The sequence below is a fragment of the Phalacrocorax carbo genome, chromosome 3, assembly GCF_963921805.1.
Source record: "Phalacrocorax carbo chromosome 3, bPhaCar2.1, whole genome shotgun sequence".
NCBI classification, from domain to species: domain Eukaryota; kingdom Metazoa; phylum Chordata; class Aves; order Suliformes; family Phalacrocoracidae; genus Phalacrocorax; species Phalacrocorax carbo.
The window spans coordinates 109,249,243-109,270,247 of NC_087515.1; the positions used below are offsets into that span (position 1 = coordinate 109,249,243).

A 21,005-nucleotide genomic window follows, 5' to 3' on the forward strand; every position below is an offset into this window, starting at 1 on the left:
CATTTTTTTTTCCTTTTTATTGTTGGAACTCTTTCCCAACACATTTCTTAAAAAAGCTAAAGTGGATATCTTACCAAATACCCTCATTGTCCATTCTGCAAGCTGCAAACTTCCTGAAAAATACCATAAATTAATTTACCACGGACAGTAAGCCACACTTACATCTCTTCAAGAATAAAAGAAGCTGCAAGAAAACTAATATTTATCCCGTGGTTTAATATGATCTACTGGCCCACTTGTAAAAAGATTATTTTAAAGAAATTGTACATAAATCCATAAAATTAACAAAGCCTTTTACACGAGCTGCAGTCAAATAATCTGAAAATAATCCCATGAAGATTTTATTTAGAGAGCTGAGCATTTCCCTGAAAAAACACACACTGATGCAGACAAATGACCTTTAGTTTCAAAGGTGTATCTATACAGTTTTAATCTTTATACTGCCTTTGTAGTCGACAACCTTAACTCTGCCCAAATATTAGATAATGATAGTCAATACTCATTATCACCATATGAAAACAGTCTTCCTGGGCCAGCCACCTATTTAATATAAGCTCTTACCAAACCCTGTTATATTTGGTTGCATAGCTTTAAATATATATGCTTTAAAACTTTTCGTCTCTAATTTATAGTGTACGGCACATACATCCAGCTCAGAACGGCTACTACAGAAAATGGTATCAGCAATCAAAATCCCTAAATATTTGGATAAATGAAGTCTGAAATCCAAAATCCTTCTGATCTAAGTGAAAAACACTTTCTCTTTTAGAATGTATGCAGTTATATTAACTCAGGTGTTGGTGCTCTTCACCTCTGCCATTTCTATGATTCAATATATTATTAAACAACCACAAAAAGAATATAACTCCAGCTGAAAAAAAATTGGAAAGCTAAGGGTCAAAATAATGCAAGATGCCCAAAACCTGGAAGAAGTGTATTAAAATAGGGTAGTGGAAATTCTGTAATACTTCCAAGTGCACAGAGAACATAAAACACCGCTAGACAACAGCAACACCCAAAGAATATTACACAAACGACCTTATGGCTAAAGCACATGTAATGAGACTTAACACCAGCATTTTCTACACACTCCATGGTATTAGGCAAACTGGGGTAAAAAAAGACCTGTAGGCCAAAGTCTGGGAATAACTAGATAAAGAAGAGTTAGATAAACTAGGCATGCTGAAGTAAACTGCATATTTGCTGCAGGGTTAGGAAGTTCCAGTGCCTTCTTTGGAGTGTCTACAGGGAGTATTACTTGCGTGTAATTTGCTTGAGTGTTTACTGTCTCTGAACAGAGCAGGCAAGACTTATGAGCATCTCCAGGTTACTAATTTCTCAACCAGCAGAAGCTGCCACTGGGAAGTGCCCTTTGATACCACCAAGAAATGTTCTGAAAAAGCACATTCCAGAAACAGAAAATATTCGAGACTGTGTCAGTAGCTGACATTTTAGTCCTGGAGGAATGATATACCAATGCTCTGCTTCAATTTGAGCTAAGCTACTAGTGAATCCAATATAAACAGGCATATTAAATATGATTTAGCAGCATAGAAGCACAAACTTCTTAGGTTTTTCAGGGAGACCATGCATTTTAAATCATAGAATCTTGTATGTCTTTTAAAAAATCTCAACTAAATACATTACTAGAGGTTTATTTTGTAGGTTAGATTTGTTCTTTTTTTTAAGCATAGACCAAAGAAAAAACTGATTTTTTAAACATAAAAAAAAATTTGTTATGACCTCCCATTTCTCTGCCCATGTATGTGTACTTCAACACACTGGGTTTGGCCCCAGACTGCAAAATCAAATAAATGGAGTCTGAAGTCATACCATAATCAATTAGAAGTGTCACCAGAATCATATAAAAGTAGCTTTGGGGGAAAACTGACACCATTGCAGAGATTTTGGGCTCCATGTTGCCTACATGCACAGCCATCCCTTAATCCTACATTTTTTTTAATCAAGAAAAGTACTAAAGTGAGGAACAGACACCGAAAATCAATTCCTCCCCTAAAACAAAGACATGGCTTTTCTTTGCAAAATTGACATCTAAGCAGCTCCAGTTCTGGCAGGTTCTTCCACTCTGTGATGGTCAGCTGTTCCCTCTTTCTTCACCTCTCATTCTAGCATCCACTGAGATGAGATGTAGCAGACATGAGCAGAGGTTGCAAAGGTAATGTATGCTGTGTATGAGGTAGGAAAATATACTATATTCTTTCCTGTCTTTTCAGTCCCAAGCAATCCCCAGTTTCCCTTTTACACACTCAGCTACAACTTCTGCTCTGCTCCAGAGATGGTGCAATGCACCCCTGCCAAGTGACCAAATACGGTTCTATCCCACACATCTAAGAAGATGCAATTTGAGACACCCATACCTTTTCCCTATCTTAAGAAGCAAAGACATCTGGAGGGAAAAAAGAAGGGGAAACTCTCCCCAGGCTGAAAGTACAGATCAGATCCCTTACCTTGACTATGCCTACCACTCCAAATGCAAGTGGCTGCTAATAAAACCATGCTCACCCTAAAAATCACCCCACCATAATATCTTGAGACTAAATATGAATATTAGAAAGTTGCCGAATCTTCAGTGACGTGACAGTCTTTGCAATTTCTGTTAAGGCATGATGCTTACCTCCTGGAAGGTAAGTGTTAATTACAGTATGTGGACAAAAGCTAATGACTTGTTTTGGAGTTAATGTCCCATTTGAAAGGATTACTGTTGTTACCAACCACATCAAGCAATTAATGGCACCCATAATGCTTAAAAAATTAACAGTGGTAGCATAGTTGAGTGACTATTTTGAAAAACTGGTCATTCCTTGGAGATTAATGAGCAATTTTCTGTCAGAGTGCAGGGTGCACTCTGGTAGAAAACTGACAAAAGAGGCACCGTCCTCAGGGGATTATTTTTAACAATCCATTTTGTTGTGCATATATAAAAGGAAATTTGGTAGATACCACTCCCATTCCAGAAGTATATTCTCATTTATTTTTCCCTTTAAACATTATAAGCCAATATATGACAAGTTACACTGGACTGGATATCTAGAATCTAAAATTACTAATTACAGAGGAATAACCAACAAAGTGTAAAACATTACCTAAGGATTTTTTTTCCAATTGCTTTCATTTAGGTTTGTTAGACAAATAACTATCAGCAATGTAGGCAATTAGGTTTCTCTTAAATCAGTCACAATCGATTAACATGAAGTGTTTCACCATTTTTGTTTAAGTGTCTCTAAGCAGATACTCTGTTCTAAAGTACAAAGTTTCAGAAGACACCTGTCTGATTAAAGAAATGTAATTAGGACTATAATGACTGTGATTCTTACTAGAAACCTGAACCATGGTTTTTAATTGCAGCCATATATTCTTTCTGTAAAGAATCGCCCTACTTTAAAACTTTTTTTTAAAAACCAAAACTTAGACAAAATTCTATTTTGTTTCCCCACTTATCAAGTTAGTCATTGACTTACACATACACAGAGTAAGACTGATCAGGTGTGCACATACAATACAGACTTAGTACGAAGTATAGAATGTGCCAGCGGCTCCCAACAATCCCAGCTCACAGTGACATTTCATATGAAAGAAATGGTTGTGTCCCACAGCTCGTGGGGTTACAGTTTATGCCTGGGTCTGAGCCTCTTCTTTTTTTTTTTTTTTTTTTTGCCTGAGGGCTGCTGCTGCTCCTTCCTAATTTTTCTCCCACAGCTCACTGAGTTTATTGGCTTCAGCTCTCTGGTCCACCTCTAACAAAATTATACATCACCACCAAGGGTGTCCTCTGTGGGCCTGGAACAGACTAGCATATATAATCAGTTTACAGGTAGGAGGTAAAAAAGTTTCAGAGTGAACATGTTGCAGATCAATTTCTGTTGCATAAAAGTCTTCACAAACTAAGCTACTCTCCCAGAGGCTGCAGAATTGTTATAGCTGTTCACAATGGCTGCCTGAGCAGACCCCATCCTGCCATTGAGTCTAGATCACAGGACAAACGGTAATGAACCAGCTTCTGGAGAAAAAGGAGTAAGGGTGAAAAAGGTGAAATAAAAAAATCAGGAGCCACTGACTCCCTCAGATAAAATTCTACAACGGTCTGGGCTTTCCTGAGATCAGGCAGGTGAAAAAAGGAGAGCATAAGGGAACTAGGCAAGTTTTAACAAGGATGTTCAGGGCCACCAGTGTAAATGACTTCCTTTTCCAAGGAGCTTTCTGAAAACAAGATATTTTTCCTTCTTTCATTGGGGATTTTTACATTGCAGTCTCTAAAAGCAGACCAGTGCAGGGTCCCTGACAGTGTGTTTCTGAGCAGTCTCCCTCCATCCCTCAGCCTGGCTGCCGTGGCTTTAGCTGTGAGGTTTGGCAGTGGTCCACAGCTTTGTCCCAATATTCTGGCGGCAGCTCTCCAGCATATGGTCTATTCATTTTTCCCCAGCTGTTACTCAGCCAGGGAGAACATGCTCTCTCCTAGCTACAGACCTTTGTTCAGAAAGGGGGAACCAATTTTCTCCTTATTAAAGGGGCATGAGGGGCAGAGGGGAAGTGAGCAGGTATTTGCATCAGCCTAAGCTGAGTGCTGATATAAAAGCTTACTTTCACTGAATAGTCAGTCAAGCCTTCAGAGGGCGATTCGGACTCTTTGGTGTGGAGTACTGATTAGGAGTATGTGGCAACCAACCTCCTCCCTCCCCCCTTCCTATTTTTCCAACTCATTTATCCTTCATATTCTCCTTCCTCAAGATCCTTGGTTGTTCTGGAGGCTGTGATGGCTCTTTGGGAGCTTAGATTCCTTAGGGACTGAATTGCATGGTGCCTATGCCAAAATCTGTCCTCATATGAACCTAAAGTAGAGGGACCTTCTGCATCTTTTGGTAGTGGGCACAGTCAAATGACCAGAATTAAAAAATTGACTCATCTATCCTTGAATTGAGGGTGTGTGATTTGACTATTCAGTTAAGGTAAAGCCATACAGCAACAGTGCAGGAAACTTATCGGACCTTACCTAAGAATTGCCTTAAGTACTCTGCAAATAAGGACCAGCTAGTTAAAATTATAAGACCATTTGACAGGTGGAAAAGGAATGTTGAAAGACTCTGTGACTAGTTCATACCTCACAAAGCCAATGGAATAAAACTCCAAGGAAGAGAAGAGTGGGGGTGAGTCAAAGAAGAAGGAGAAAAAGTTAGCACAGCAGGGAAATTATATCAGGTCTGAAGTGAGGGTGATTTTTACAGAATTCCATTAAAAAACTGGTTATCTACATGAAAGACAGATATTTCATGGCTCACTCACTCATCAGCTTGCCACCAAATGAGCAAGACTGGTAGCTACTGGAGTTGCTGTAAACTTCTTTCAACCAAGAACGTTGTTTGTTTTCTGTTCCTTCTAAATAAAACAAAATTTTATCAGGCACCAATAGCAAAATAAAAAAGAGGAATATTTACACATAGGTGAATAGGGTGCAGAATTAAGGAAGAGAAATTACAAGCAACAGAATAGATCTCCTCCTTCTCTCAGCCATATAGCCAGAAAACAGAAGGATCTGAAGTTCAACAAACATCAAGAGACGTTTTCATTTTGTACAATATCTGGGATTTTTGCGTTGTCTGGGACAGTGTTGTAAGCATAACAGCATAAGAGTCTGCTGCAATAATAGATTTATGAACAGAAACACGCAAGGGAAACAGATCACAAGCTTCACACTCAGTTTGGATGTAGCTGGAGTAAAATTTTACTTCTGCTCTTAAATTTTCACATGTGTAAATCTGTCTCGGATCATACATGACAGAGGGTGAACAGGAGTGAGAGGTAAAGCCCCTAGTACTCCCTGCAACTCCATCTGAGGCGACCCAGAACATAAGAGTACAATAGTTTTTCTAGTACTTATTATATTGTTTACTGCCTGGGAAATGTTCCCACTCTTGCGGCTGTTTCTTCAGTAACAGTCACAAAGATAGTGGCACGCACTTACTGGTCTGTGACTTTGACCCTGTTGCTTCTTTCTCCCACAGAGTCATCTCCAGTAGGTTCTTAGCACCTTGTCCAGTGTAACTTCCAGGTCATCAGGTCATGTCGGGTCTGTTTCTTCTACCTTCCTTCTCCTGCTATGGGACTCACCAGTGTTGATGCCAGATCTTCACCTGAAAGAGAGAGCAGCCCCAGAGTTTGTGGATGAAGGTACATGGAAGAGTAAGGAAAAATTGTTCAAATTCTGGGTGCAGGGCCAGTTTGCAGACTTGCCCATTGCTGTGGTTTTCAGAATTTACACCAACCCATATTTCTTCTGTCCTAAAATAAATTGAAGCTCCTTTACCATCCACATACATTTGTGTGTCCTCATTAAATATGGGCATTAGCATGAAACTAGGCTTTGCATTGAGAGTACACAGAGATAAAACAGAAATACCAAGAGCAGGACGGGTCTATGTGATATTGCAGTGAATGAAGTTGCAGTGAAAAGAGTAACTCCAGAGCTGAATGCATGCACAGAAAGGACACTTTGCTCTAGTTTTCATTATTACAAGGCAGCAAGACCACAAGTCAGTGACCAGTAGAAAGTCAGTGGGGAGGAAATAAATGTTCTACTTGGAGTGGCAGATTAATTTGGGCTGCAACAACCACATCAGTGGCATGACTCAACTGATAAGGGGTTGCTGCTAAAAAGTGTGCTGGCCTTTTTGGAGGTGTCTTAAATCCCTTGGCAGGATGCACAGTGACAAATTTTGCCCAGATCACGACATCTCTGAATTAGGACTCTTGGCCTCCTGTACAAGAATCAATGGAGGATCCAGAGGATAACTCAAAACACTTCTTTATTAAATACTGTGCAGGAGCAAATTGCAACAACTACCTTGAATCATGAAGCCTTTTCCCCTGTTCTCCCTTTCACTCTTGCCCCCCACCCCCGGCTCTGGCTCATTTGCTGCCCATCTCCTTCTGGATGTTCCACTTGGGAACTCAGGCTTCCAACTCAGCTTTCAAAATCAGATGACACAGATAAGATACTTCAAGATGTGCTTATGTGTGCTTAGTGCACAGATCAGTTTTTGTCTTTTCTTCAGAGGTTGGCAGAGTCATTCACATGGTCTACCTATGAGTATCATCATGACTGACTTAACAGTGCTCTGGTCAGCAATCACCAACCTCAAAGAGATTATTTTATTTTATTTTATTTTATTTTATTTTATTTTATTTTATTTTATTTTATTTTATTTTATTTTATTTTATTTTATTTTATTTTATTTTATTTTATTTTATTTTATTTTATTTTATTTTATTTTATTTTATTTTATTTTAATTTAATTTCCTGGCTGAGGCACATTTTGTTGGTCAGATGTGAGGCAGAGCATCTGAAATGAGGATTTAAATAGTAACCATACATAAACACACATGCCTGTAGTTTCTGGTGCAGGAGGAAGGAAAAAGGTCAGAAATGCTCAGATATAGAAAAGAATTGGGGAAACAAAGCAAGTTTCACTCACATGTTCACTGCAAAGTAGATAAGCTAGAACTATTCTTAAGCACAGCAGACTTTATCCTATAGATCTGTCTGAGAAAATGTGTCAATATTCAATCATAGAATCATAGAATCATTAAGGTTGGAAAAGACCTCTAGGATCATCAAGTCCAACCATCAACCCAACATCACCATGACTCCTAAACCTTGCCCTGAAGTGCCACGTTTACATGTTTTTCAAATACCTCTAGAGATGGTGATTCCACCACCTCTCTGGGGCAGCCTCTTCCAATGCCTGACCACCCTTGCAGTGAAGACATTTTTCCTAATATTCAATCTAAACCTCCCCAATGCAGCCTGAAGCTGTTTCCTCTCGTTCTATTGCTAGTAACCTGGGAGAAGAGACCAACACCCACCTCGCTACAACCTCCTTTCAGGTAGTTGCAGAGAGCGATAAGGTCTCCCCTCAGCCTCATCTTCTCCAGGCTACACAACCCCAATTCCCTCAACCTCTCCTCATAAGACCTGCCCTCCAGACCCTTCACCAGCTTTGTTGCCCTTCTCTAGACATGCTCCAGCAACGCAGGCAAGCATTTAAAGGGATGTGAATAGCAGGGGGAGATTTGGGGTAAACCTCAGATAAGAATGTGGATTTCGCCTACTATGAGGGCACATCCATAGGAACCACTGAGATTTCTTTCCCCCCGTACTTTGTTTCAGCTCCACTCCCTTTCAAACACAATTAAATATAACTATCCAAAGTAGAGTCTCACTGAAATTAGTCAGCCCTCTCTCAAGTAACTCCACTAGTCTCAATGAATCTGTCTGCAGGAGCAGGTGTTTGTTAGCAAGAGAAGGTATTTCATAATCTGAACTCTACTTACTGAACATGAGTCAGCTGCCATGATTGTTAGAATCCCTGAGCTGAGGATACAGCACAACATTGGACCCTAGGAAAACCTCTTTCAGTCATAGAAACAAATATACAAATTCACAGGAGATGTGTGAACCAACGCAGAGGTTCCTTTCATGTCTTTCAGGCCAAACCATTGTATCTTAGATAATGGCTCAAAACATTCAATTTATGTATCTACAGTTTTGGGGGATATTTCCTAACTTTTCCCCTGTAAACTAATCAATGAAATCTATTTTCACATCTCTCTAACCTTCTTCCTGTATTGTCCAGAAATCCTAATAGTAAATATACAGAAGTCATCTGGAATTCAGCTCCATGTCCAGAGTCCATCAGTTCTGTGAATCCCATAGTTCTACTGGAGTATTAAATGTCTGAGTAGGAGTACACATTCAGCAACATTGCTTGCTCTCACTCTCTACTTACGACTGGAGTTTGCCATGGCCAGTCTATTTTCTAAAGTTCACTGCTGGAGATATTCTAGATTAGGCATCTTTGACATATACCCTTGTTTCCCTGTGCATCATAATAATACGCTACTAAATCAGTTCCCTCCACCAATTCTACCACCCCAACCCAGTCCCTCAGACTTTAACACTACTTATTGAAGGCCACCTTGCTCAGGCTCCTCTGGAGAGACGTCACTTAACAGATTGCTTCTCACTTTTATCAGAATGAGTATAAATACAGACTATCTCAACCCAGCAACCTAGCTGTTTCTTAAAGTACTGACTTATCTCTGTTGTTCACTGTGTCAGCAGACTGAGAGATAGCAGCCCTGAGAAAATTATTCCATCTCAGTATAACTCTAGTTTCCATGAACTTTTGGTCCCTTGTATTTTGAATTAAATTAAAATACACTGATTGATACTGGCATACTGGGAAAAAATCAATATTTGACCCAAATCTCTTCAACAGTAACATGTTCAAGTGTTACAGTGATTTCCTCTGGAGAGCACAGATTAGATTTCATATTCATTCTGTCCAGAAACGACAATATTAATGGAATATAAATGTTAATTGTTGAACCCACAAATGACAGGTAGATCAGAAATAAAGTTGCTTCAGTTTGTGTCCTTGCTCTCTGTCAGATGTTAGGGTGTGACATTATGTAACCACAAACCCACAAGCATGGAATTCAGTACAACTGAACAAGCACTAATTGGTTTATCAAGTTAACCAGGAGAAGATACAGGAGTACTTCTTGTGCTAACCATGAAAAACAAGTAAACTAGCATAGAAAGATCCCTCTCTAGTTGCCGTATCATGATGAAAACACAGGAGGAAATAAACACATTGCAAGAAAGTGAGGTAGGAGGCATGAGGGGAAATAGTGTGAAGAAAAGACAGACAAAAATTCATCCTTCAATAAAGTTCTACAAAATCTCTCCACCCTCTTTGCCTCTCTGTTCGTGCTGTTTTGCTTTGTCTTTGTTAGCGGTTTTCTTCCTTTTCTTGGTGCCATCCTTCTCCTCTCCCCCCCCCCCCCCCCCCCCTTTATTTTTCACTGCCACAGTGCACAGCCTAACAAATTCTGCTCCCTGAGGTTTGGAGCCCATGTTCTAATTCTTTAATTTTTGAGAATTCAAAAAAAGGTAGTTGAGTTTGGGGCTTGAGGTTTTGAGTATTCAGCCCAAGTGGAAGGCATTCACATAGCATGTGACATATCTACAGCTTCCATCCTTTCTTTGCCTAATTCAGTCTCCCTCTCTGAAGCTGAAGATATATTTATTTACACAGAACAGCTTTGACAGAAGACAGTGAGGAAAGCATAGTCTGCAATAGCAGCACGTGCATCATTAGGACAGTTGTTTTATTTGATGTACATCACTAACTTAACATAGAGATGGAGTCAGTCCCACTCACCACTTCTTTTCTCACTCACAAGTTGAAATATTTTAGATTTTCATTTAGATAAAAAACAGCATTTCCATTTTTTTAAAAGAAATTTAAAAATTAATGACCAGCTCCAGTCACAGGAGGAACAGAAAAGTAAATTAACTGCTGCTTTTTAAATTCTTGTCTACTACAGAAATGATTGGTATAGATATTGCAACCCCAACTTTTTTTCCTTAAAAGTCCTCTGGGATTGGCTGGTGTGCTGGAGAATTAAGAATATCTGCCAACTATAAAGCATTAAAGCAGTCTTCAAAAAATATTCTGTCATACTGGTTTTGATATCAGAATTACTTAGCTAAATTTAAGTGATTGCTTTATAAGCTGTTAGTAAACTTTTCTAACATAATTAACTAAAATCAAGTTCCTCAAAAAAATTTAAGTTCTTTGAATCAGAGGTAGGTACAGACTTCTTGTGAACTCCTACCCAGACAGCCTCACAGAGGATTTCTACAGAATCTAAATACTCCATACATGTGATTGCATATAAATAGTAACATATTTGCTACTATATATAGTATACATTACTATATATGTAGTATGGTAATATATAAGTATGTATATTTATAACGTATATGTCTTCTAAAACATTACATTTACCCAGGTACCTATGCTGTGCTCAAGGACCATCCTATCTATGGTGTCATTCAGCAAATGCTCATTAGTTTGGGTCCCCTATAAAATGCATCACTGAATGCCTCTTTCTTTCATAACATGTTGTGGTGGGTTGACCATGGCTGGACACCAGGTGCCCACCAAAGCCAGCCTATCACTCCTCCTCCCTAACTGGACAGGGGAGAGGAAATATAATGAAAGGCTTGTGGGTCAAGGACAGGGAAAGATCACTCAACTGTTACCGTCATGGGCAAAACAAACTTGACTTGGGGAAATTAGCTTAATTTATTAACAATCAAATCAGAGTAGGGTAATAAGAAATAAGAACGATTAAAAAACTTTGCCCCACCCCTCCCTACTTCCTGGGCTTAACTTCACTCCCAATTTCTCTACCACCTCCACCAAGCAGTGCAGAGGGTCAGGGAATGGTGGTTGCAGTCAGTTCATCACACATTGCCTCTGCTGCTCTTTCCTCCTCAGGGGGAGGGCTCCTCACACTCTTCCCCTGCTCCAGCGTGGGGTCCCTCCCATGATAGATAGTTCTTTATGAACTTCTCCAACCTGAGCCCTTTCCACGGGCTGCAGTTCCTCACAAACTGCTCCAGTGTGAGTCCCTCCCACGGGGCGCAGTCCTTCAGGAACAGACTGCTCCAATGTGGCTGCCCCACGGGGTCACGAGTCCTGCCAGCAAACCTGCTCCAGTGTGGGGTCCTCTCTCCATGGAGCCACAGGTCCTGCCAGGATCCTGCTCCAGCGTAGGCTTCCCATGGAGTCACAGCCTCCTTTGGGCATCCACCTCCTCTGGCGTGGGATCCTCCACAGGCTGCAGGTGGATATCTGCGCCACTGTGGGCCTCCATGGGCTGCAGGGGCACAGCCTGCCTCACCATGGTCTTCACCATGGGCTGCAGGGGAATCTCTGCTCTGGCACCTGGAGCACCTCCTCCCCCTCCTTCTTCAGTGACCTTGGTGTCTGCAGAGGTGCTCCTCTCACATATTCTCACTCCTCTGTCCAGCTCCTGTTGCACAGTTTTTTCCTCCACTTCTTAAATATGTTATCCCATAGGTGCTACCACCATCGCTGATGGGCTCAGCCTTGGCCAGTGGCAGGTCAGCCTTGGAGCCGGCTGGCATTGGCTCTATTGGACATGGGGGAAGCTTCTAGCAGCTTCTCACAGAGTCACCTCTGTAGACCCCCTGCTACCAAAACCTTGCCATGCAAGCCCAACACACGCGTTTGTCATGAGAACTATTAACCACTTGTGGTTTTTTAGGATTCAAAGCCTGAGTATGCCGTGATCTGTTAAGTGAGCCTGGTCAAGTCATCTCAGCTCTCTGTGCCAATGTAAAAGGAGGAGAATGACACCTATCTTCCTATGCAAACCACTTGATCCAACTCAGCAATGCAGTCTACAATAACAGAAAATTGAAAGCCATTAACATTGAAAAATAAATAAGCAAATTCTCCTTAAATACTCATTTCCCTTCATGAAAGCTATTCCTCATCCTTCCAGATTTTGGACTGTATTGTAAGTGCAAATTTCAAAACAACTCTCAGATTGTTTAAAAAAAAATCCTGAAGGCTTCTTTTCCCAACTCCGAGTGTGATACTGGGTTCTAACTGCTTCTTCACATTGCTCTCTCACCCTGCCAACTGTAGCTCATAATTACAGAAAACTTAGTGCATTGGCATATAAGTATTGTTGGTGAATAGATCCCACCAATATGCTTAAGTGCACTAGTAGATCAAGGCCAAAGTAGCGGCACCCTGTAGGATCATATTTGGTAGGCTTTACTAATACAGGAACCCTGGAAGCCCAGGATGCAATCGATAATAGCCTTTGCTGACTTTCCAAAAGGCACTTGCATAGCAGCTTAAATACGTTCCCACCTACAAATAGAAAGCAAACGGAAAGTTCAGCTTATATATATAAAAGGTGAGGTGACTGATTCTCCTAGCTTTTTTTTGGTTTATGTCTTTCCCTACACAAAATACTAAATACTTTGGTGCAAAGGACTTTAAGAATAAAAAATATAAGTCTTTTGCTTCAGCTGTTGTAAAGATGCATGATTTAGGAAGGAGAAAGTCCCACCAGTTTCAGAAAGGCATTAAAATATTGTTTGAATGCGCATAAGGTTAGACCTTGTACACGGACATGCATGCATGTTAACTGAAACAGGAATATAGCCAGAGCGAGAGCTCAGTCCTGAGAGTATCCAGAATGAATGTAAAAATCCAAAAGGAAATTGAACTGAATAGAGTTGAAACTTGCAAACAGCTGTACAGGTTGGTTTTTTTTTGTTGTTGTTTGTATGTTTTTTATCTTTAACTTAGATGTATGGGGGTTTTTATGTTTTGGTTTTTTTTAATGAGATATATCCAAGTTAGTTGACAACTACTGCCTTATAATGCCAGTGACCACTTGAAACATTACATACTTCTCCTCTTTGATCCTTTCCATTCCAGAGTATTATGGTCCTTTCTACTCTGGACTCCTGCTCCTGTCAGTAACAGATGCATCACAGAAAGGGGGACAATCCCAAATTATTATTTTATAGAATAAAATCTCAGGTGAGTTTATGCCTTTCATAGCCTGCTCCTTAACAAAATTCACACCCATTATATCTCAGTCTTTCTGATTATTTAGGAATTAGTGGGGGTTTTTTAATTTTTTTTTTTTAATATGGAAGCAAATAGCAATAAGACTCCAGCTCCAGTTTCGTTGTGCCTAAAACTCCCCTCTGAAAAGTGCATTACCCAGATTTCTGGCAGCCTTCATTCTTTAGGTCACTGCTGCTTCTGATACATCACAAGTAATGAATCATCAGGAACCTCTCTTTAGTATATCTGGGTGAGAAATTACCTCCTCTGCCCATTGGCTACTTCAGAATTTCAAGAACACTTCCACTTCTTAGGGATGAGATTGAGATCCTTATTTTTTCTTTATTTTCCTATGTACTCCTCCATAGCTAATAGGCCAGTGATTTAAGGGGATGACAAACTGAAAAAGGAAGGACGCCAGTACTTTGTGCCTTCAAGGAGATCTGGAACATGTATTATGCTGTAGCTCAGCATTCACACGTGTTATCTTGAATGAAAGAGAGCACAAAAAATCTACTTGTGTGTTTGAAACCTTATGGTATCAATAAAGTGTAGAAATCTTTGCTGTTTTGATGCAAGGATATTGCAAGTACCACTTGTATTATTTTTATGCAATGTCTGATTTCAATATTCCTATAGTGCTCTTGTACTTGTAGTGACAGATAATATAACTGCCTCTTTGGGAGTTTCTCAGCAAAATCACATACTAATAGCACTGGTCTGGCTCAAAAGTACAAGGTCATCCAGATCCTTTGCAAATACATTTTTCACCAAGGGCAACCGCTACCAGAAGCAACCCCCTAGGTCGTTAAAACAGCAGTTCATCCCTTATGGTACGTTACAGGCACGGACATTTGGGGAGGAAAAAAGAAGACATCCTTATTACATTTACTTGCATGAAAATCACAAGTCTTTATGCTTCTAACAGAAATATTTTAATTCCATTAAAGGAATTGCATTTAATATCTGCATATTTATCAGCTACTATCAGTTCTCCTAGCAGGTAATGGCAGAAGATGCAATACGTTTTAATACCCATATCAAATAACATAAGTGATCTGGAACACCTGTTATGAGTGTAGCTCAGCATTAACTTCTCAAAAGGAGTTAAACTATGCACAAATCACTTTAAACACCCTGAATGAACACATGTCATAATGGAAGAGTTGCATTATTTTCACTGACAAGAACTCATTTTTACAAAAAAAAGGTTCAATTTTATAACCAACATGAATAAACAAAGGAAAAGATGAGATATTGGAATTCTTTTCAGTTTGTGGACTTTTTTTATTTAGGGATTTGTATTGAAAGTACTGAAATGCAACAATCCAGGTACGATCTTTTAGTCTATTCTATTTCATACCACAAAAATACAAGCACATGAAGTAAAGGTATTATCAAGACTGATATGTGATATTTTAGGCAGAGCTGGTGTGGGATGACACCTGGGTTTTCATTTTAATGCTGGGGGCAGAGTGGCTAAAGAAAGACATGAGCAGCCTGAAATAACCAAGTTAGAAGAGTTACAAGCATCGTCCTACTACTAACAATTATCTATGAAGCCCACTGAAGACCATCTACCAGCCCCAGTCATGCGGCTGCATTTGTTTCTCTTCTGCATCTGCATATAGGGTTTTTTTTTGCTGTGGCACTGTTCATATGGCCTGCTTTGGATAAAACAATTCCACATGAACCACTCTTTTTTTAGAGACTTTTAAAGAACACATGATATTACATTCTTATATTATAAAGAATTAAAAAAGAATTTCATATAAAGAAAAATTTAACACTTTTTTCCCACCAGTGGCACCTCCACTTCATTCAATGCCAGCCCTCTACCAGTTCAGAGGGCTGTGGGGTGAATCAGATTCCCACTCACATCACTCTACTCCAGAAGACGAAATCTGTGTAATAAGTATGACAAGGAACTGCAAAGAAAGAAACATAATTCTGCATGCATTACCTTGAAGAGTTAAGTTTTACCTTTACTTCTGTTACAGAGTTTCTCTGTTACACTGTTAGTGTACAATTACAGAGACCCTTGAATCAGACTTCTCCAAGGTGACTGCATGCTCCTCATTTTATGGCCCCACATGGTCTATGGAATCTGTTTTATAGATAAGTACTCCGGATTGTTCCTCATAGTCCAAGGGACCTTTGCTACCAGCTCACACAAATTATGAAATTGCATTATTAATACAAATTATGAAAAAAACCTCCATGTCTTACCTTGTTTTAGGCATGTTTGGAAATCTTAACAATATTCTTTCTTTACATTAGTTCTTCCATCTGTAAACAGGGATAATGACATCCTTTAACAAAGGAACACACTGAAGTTAAGTTAATAAACAGCTAAGAAGAGCTAGGACACTAGGCATGAGTACCATAGAAAGTATTTCTACACTGACAAGAACAGTATTTCTACATTCAGGATTAGTTTTGAATCTTGCAAAGGAAGCAGAAGGGAGGGTTGCATCTCAAAAAAAGAAAATTAAAGTAAGTATCAAATTACTACTCGTGTTGTCCGTGTCAGTCATTCAGGGTGTTAAATTAGGCAGGGACTGTGACAAAACTTTTATGAGATCTTGTAATTAAAGACACTTTCACATGACATAATTTGAAAGGGGTCATATTAAGATTGCAGACTTCTGGCATCTTCCAACATGTGTGTTCTTGATGATGCATCCTTAAATTTTTCTAAACGCAATCTTCCATAATGCTACAGGATTGTTTTATTCCACCTTTATAATATATTTCAGAGTCCAACACATTCAACTTTCTTCCACTGTTGTGGATTTCAACTCTTCACAGCAAGTCTTTATGCTCTTAGATCCCAAAATTAGTTGAGAGTACTTTGATACTCATTGTCCTGTGCTCATCATGTTTTGGTCATAGAACTGAAAGAGCTTTGAATGAAGAGGTATAAATATATTCCACCATAATGGGAATAATGTAATTCGAGAGGAAAATTGATAAATTGGGCTTTTGTACTCCATTAAATGGGTAAAATATACTAGTGTCAATACAAGCACAATAGTGTAATTTAGTGGAAAATGAACTCTATAGCCTAGATCCTCACAAACACCTTAGTTCCTACTTCTCATTGAAATAGTTTTTGCAGGGATTTTGCACCTAAATAACTTTTAGATTGTTGATTGTAAGATTGTTGCCTTTCAATTTTTTTTGCTATTTTGCATTTTATTTTTGAATTAGTAACAGACTGTTAGGCAGTAAGACCACATTGGAGAGGGAACATACTATTTTCCATGTGTTGTGAAATCAACATATGTGGCCAAATATCTTTTTTAATGGTCACCAATTTCCTTTTCGTTTACCATAACCATTCTGGAAGGGCAGAGGGGAGAGGAAAGCAAAAGGAAGATCTGGGAAAATTACTACTTAGAACACACAACAGTCTGGTATAAATGCAAAATACCTTAAGAAGATAGAGGGAACGAATCCTCTCGCACTTTGTGGTAATCAGGTTATTTCCTGAAGGATGGTATTTCATCAATTGCCAAGAAATAAAAATAGTATCATCTGTAAAATTTTCTATCCCTGTTACTTTCAATGGTTCTTTTCCCGGCTAGCCATTTCAAAAAAATGGATATAATACAGCCACAAATATTTTAAAATCCAAGTTTTTTCTTCACCTTTTTGCTATCTGTCAATGTTTGTTTATTTTAACCATGGCTTATGCCAATATTTGAGTGTCTTGCAATTTCTATTGCCAACATCCCAAGCGATAAAACTATTTCCATTTTACAGACCAGGCAACGAATTACATTAGGACTACAGGGGCAAAGGCATTAGGTACCCTACCACTCATAGAAAGTCATAGACCAAAGTTTGGCACTAGGCTCCTAAACAATGCATGGAAAAAGCCTGCGATCCCATGCTGGGATTTGTTGGGTCAATGTCCTACTTAGGAGTCACTTCAAGCTGGCTGATGCTGCAGAGGTGTGCCCCACCACACTCTAGGGATGAAGTAATGCTATTCTTTCTCTTTCTGACTGCATGCCATGGTCTTTTTGCCTGAGTAAAATCAGTCTTATCTCCAAAATATAGTTGGAAGACTGGTAGAAGTTGGTATTGCACCTTCTGCCTCCCTTTATCCAACATCAGTAGTCAGCTAGTCTGTGGGAACATACTTTCAGTTCCTTTCTCTAGTTGTGAGGAATTCGCAAATCCCAGGTGAATTATTGTACTATGGGGTTGCATAATGTCATGATATTTGATGTTTGTAGCACTGTCTATTGAAGCTGCATCATTTCGATTGGCAAAATATAGAAGGAAATAGTAAGCATGAGCATGGCTGGTTAAGTGCACTTATAGGAGGAAAAGCTATGAGCCAGTTTCTGCTCCTCTGAATACTTAATACAAGAGACTTAAAAATTCATTGAATTCAGATAATATTCACCTAAGCCATTAGTCAATATTTTCCTCATTAAGGATGGCAGAATTTGACCCATTCTACAATCAATCCAGTGGCACCGCGTAAATAACGTAGTTTTTTCAAATCACATCTTTCATACAGAAGGATTCCTTAAGCAAATGGAATGAAATTTACAGATGCACCACACATAATATTTAGAGGTAATATTAGCTCCATCAGGAAGAAAAAAATCCTGAAAGTTAACAAAAATTGATTGATGTTCCCTGACTGGAAGTGTCTGTAATTTTTTGCACGATAGCAATATAGAATGTGTTAACTCTGTGAACACCAGTGACTCCTTTACAACGGCTGTTGCTATTCTAACTACATTATCAACCTCACACATGTTTACCTCAGGGATATTTAGCCAGCCATAATTGACTTTTGCACAAAAACAAAGCTGCAGGCAAGGTTTAATCCTTTTGGGCTTGCCTTCTCACTAAAATAAATAAGTATCTAAGAGAATTGTAACTAGATCAAATATAAAATCAGAGGATGAGGTGAACCTGTTCAGTCTTTCTCAATTTTATATTTCTTTAAATTTTAATAATTAGAATGTCTGGAAGCGAATAACCTTTTCATGTGTAAGATATTACAAATAAATATAGAACTCAGCATTTCCACTTCCAATAACAGTATTTCTCTAACTGTTATTTAACCACATCAGATTCCTTCATGGAGGTGGAGTTTAAAAAAGCCTTATTGTCATACTGTTATCACACTAAACTTCAGCCAATAAGGTTAATGCCAGGCAGTGCTGATTGCACATGAAGTCTAGATGAGATTAATCTTGCTTAATATTGTAGGTGGTGTCATGGTTTAACCCCAGCCAGCAATGAAAGCACCACGCAGCCACTTGCTCACTCCCCTCCAGTGGGATAGGGGAGAGAATCAGAAGAGCAAAGGTGAGAAAACTCATGGGCTGAGATAAAGACAGTTCAATAAGTAAAGCAAAAGCTGTGTACCCAAGCAAAACAAACCAAGGAATTCATTCACTCCTTCCCATGGGCAGGCAGGTGTTCAGCCATCCCCAGGGAAGCAGGGCTCCATCATGCATAACAGTTGCTTGGGAAAACAGATGCGATCACTCTGAACATCCCCCCCTTCCTTCTTCTCCCAGCTTTACATTGCCGAGCCCAATGCCATCATATGGTATGGGATATCCCTTTGGTCAGTTGGGGTCAGCTGTCCCAGCTGTGTTCCCTCCCAAATTCTTGTGCACCCCCAGCCTCCTCGCTGGTGGGGTGGGGTGAGAGGTAGAAAAGGCCTTGGCTCTGTGTCAGCACTGCTCAGCTGTAAAGAAAACATCCCTGTGTTATCAACACTGTTCTGGTCACAAAACCAAAACACAGCCCCATCCTAGTTACTATGAAGAAAATTAACTGTATCCCAGCCAAAACCAGCACAGACAGCGAAGACTAGAATTCAATAGATCCTTTAACCTGGTGCTACTAGGGAAAGAAAGCAGTCCTGCACTACTTTTACTCACACCACCTTATGCCCCGTCCTGCACAGATTTGTCTCGTGCTGATACCAGCATTTGTACAACTATGTGGTAAATTGTTTCAGGGAGCTGATCTGGCTGAAAACTAACCATTTTTCCCCCAGGTTGGTTTTAACTCAGATCTACTCACCACACAGTGCATCTCACATTTTGCAATGAATACATGAAGAGAGGGAAAGACTCCAGGAGTGCTTCTTCTGACAAGAGGGCCAGCTTAAACTGATAATTCTTCTTTATCTTCAGATGGGTGAAATGACGCATATTCTGGAGTTGCATCTCTTTTCTTCTCTGACAACAAAAGAAGCTCAGAAAACTAGCTTAAGCGTAAACTTCTAATTGCAGATAGTCGAAGTGAGAGGGAACTCATCCATGAGCACAGCTGTCCATACTAGGGTAAAAACTTAAATCAAGGTATTACATTAAGAGTTAACATCTTATGTTAGGTCAATTATCTCCAGTGCAGGTAGATGCAATGAGTGCTAGGCTAAGCTGTCCAAGAAAGTAGGACACTTGGGATAAAATCTTTGCTTCATAAAAATGAACAGCAAACTTTTTGTTGACATAAAGCATATAAGAATTTTATCTTAGTGTCCTATGTTTGATCCTGCTTTTATCCATTGCTTGGCTTGTAACAAATCAATATTTCTCTTCTTTCTCTAGCTGTAAAGTGGTCATTACTGGGACTATATTTGTAAAATGCTTTCTAATAGTACATATGAAAGAACTATTTAAGTGTTAAGTATATTATTATCTACTGACAAGTCATCTGCTGTGCTAGGAAAGCAATTACAGAAAACGTTCTATATATTTATATGCAGATAAATCTAGATTTAAGTGAGAAGATTGGAGGGGGGGGGAAAGAGTGCTTTCCTTCATTTGCTCTTTCATATATGAAACTTTGTATAAAAGCTTTTGTAAACTGTTCACTGATCTATGTTAAGAATTTTATTCCCTGCAGGAAAAGGAAAAAAAGAAATGCGTAACTCAGTCCATAAACTTACACAGGTATATGGATAGCTTTCATTGCTACCTTCAAGTAACTATGGTCCAGCTGAATACATATGTGGAAAGAAGCAACAGGTTACCCAAAGAATGATGTTGCATGCTCAAAGAGCTGGGAAGAAGTTTTATTTTCTAAATAGAGCAATTTCAAGTGTTCCTAGCAGATATAATATTTTTAAGCAAATGTGTGTGTGATCAGGAAAGGTGGTGTAATGAGTCACAACATCACTGTTTTAACCAAAAAACAACAATCATGGTATGAAAGCCTATGAAGAGTTCACAGATACTGTGGGCTTTTCCTATTTTCATTTCACTCATTTATCCCTGAAAATCTATGAACGTGTCAATGAGTAAAAGAGTTTTGAACTGGATGCCTTAATGCATTACTGTTGATTTGCAGAATTAAGAACAATTTTGCTTTATCATTTGTATATTGCACTCGCAAACAGTGTTAAAGCAATTGAGTAGTATTGGAAGAGGGAGTGAAATGCCAGTCCCATGGGAAGTCCATGACAAATCCTGCCTCCCCTCAAGGAATTCAGATACTACTCAAAGCATGACAGGAAATGGTCACAAA

General features: G+C 39.2%; 1 long non-coding RNA gene across 1 annotated transcript in view; it reads right to left on the minus strand.

The window, feature by feature from the left end:
• Positions 1 to 16,369, minus strand: part of LOC135312890 (uncharacterized) — a 34,887-nt gene extending 18,518 nt beyond the window's left edge. The window contains exons 1-2 of the long non-coding RNA XR_010372511.1: positions 15,717 to 16,369; positions 5,978 to 6,146 (exon numbers count right to left, since the gene is read on the minus strand). This is a non-coding gene — a long non-coding RNA (uncharacterized LOC135312890). The remainder of the gene's footprint in view (positions 1 to 5,977; positions 6,147 to 15,716) is intronic.
• Positions 16,370 to 21,005: the final 4,636 nt, after the last annotated feature.